This window comes from Aplysia californica, unplaced genomic scaffold (genome assembly GCF_000002075.1).
Source record: "Aplysia californica isolate F4 #8 unplaced genomic scaffold, AplCal3.0 scaffold00477, whole genome shotgun sequence".
In the NCBI taxonomy this organism is placed as follows: domain Eukaryota; kingdom Metazoa; phylum Mollusca; class Gastropoda; order Aplysiida; family Aplysiidae; genus Aplysia; species Aplysia californica.
Window position 1 is genome coordinate 281,246 of NW_004797747.1, and position 1,609 is coordinate 282,854.

Genomic DNA, 1,609 nt, shown 5'->3' on the forward strand with positions numbered 1-1,609 from the left:
ACACACACACACACACACACACACACACAAACATACACACACAAACATACAGGCACAAAGACACACAAAGACACACAGATGCCCTTAGACAAACACAGTCACACCTAGGCACTTTCATCAACATACACATGGTTTTGATTTCTTTCGTTTAGTTTTGTTTTGGATTTGTTTGTTTGCTTGTCGTTGTTGTTTTCTTTTTGGTTAAAAGACATGTACCTTTAATTTAGTCAACGTATTAGGCAATAGCAGCTTATCCCTCGTTTTACAAGGCCAGCGTTTATCTCCGAACTTCAACTCCTGAGTATTTCTGCCTTTTGAGAGAAATACGAGCAATTCAGTCGCCACAAACTAAGATCTTGGCTGAGGAGAATGTCAAAGTCGTTGCGAAACAGCTTCAATGGGGTAGTTAAGGTAAAAATGAAAGAATTTTATTCCATTGACACTGCGGGACGAAGAGATAAAATTGTGTAGTACTCGACAAAGTTCTGCTGAAGAGCAGCTGTGTCTTGGTCTGTAATGTTAATGGTATTCACAGTTGGCCTTGCACTTCTCTTTTTTTCGGAATCTCTGAATTCCCAACCTTATCTGGACTTATACTATAGACATTATATTATATTAGATGTTTTATATTAACAGATTAACACACGTCACGAGGCAGATTGCGTAACACAATCGATGTCATGTTTATGATAAGATTGAGAGTGCGCATTTTAAAGGTCGAAGGTTACAATTTATTACAAGGATACAAAGTACTTGGCGAAGCACAAGTGAAATTAATGCGAAGTCAGGACTGATTTGATGAGGGTTTTTTTAATGATTGTTCAGAAATATAAGCTTGAGTATGTTTGTAGTTAATTGGTTGTCGTAATAAGCACGTTTTAAAGTACTTTTTAATGGAAGGAGCGCCGAAGCACCTTCAAGACACACGGTGTTCATACACATATAAAGGCACATAGAGTTTAATCTTGAAATAAAATAGCGATTATGCTTTTTCTACACAACGTATTGCCAAGTTCATACCTTACCGCGAAAGATAAAGCAGGGAATATTATAATACACATATTATTATGTTTATGTCTCTCTTGCAGTGTCAGTATAATATGATTTTGTCGTCGCCCGATGCCATAATTATTTTAATACGTTATGAATTTTTTTTCTCTGCTTTCCTCTATGGATACGTTTATTTATAAGATGACTATAATACAATTGAAAGTGGGAGGTTGGTGGGTGCTCTGGTGGGGTTTGCTCCTTCTTTCCTCTCAAATATCTACCATAATTATCTCCATTCCTTCTATTTTGTGTTTGTTACTCTCTAATCTTCCGCACTAATATCGCCTAATAGTGTTTCAAGTACGGTTTAACGCTTACTAAAACAAAACAAACATTTACATTGAAAATGACTCCACTAGGGAGCGGGACTCAGGGTGCCCACCTTGTGACTCGAAAGAGCTGAGGAATGTAGGACTAACATGATCTAAACAATCAACTACTAGATAAGATAAGATAAGATAAGATACGTCCAGATCCTGGCACATTGGTTTGGTGTTCCACCACGTATACACACACACACACACACACACACACACACACACACACACACACACACACA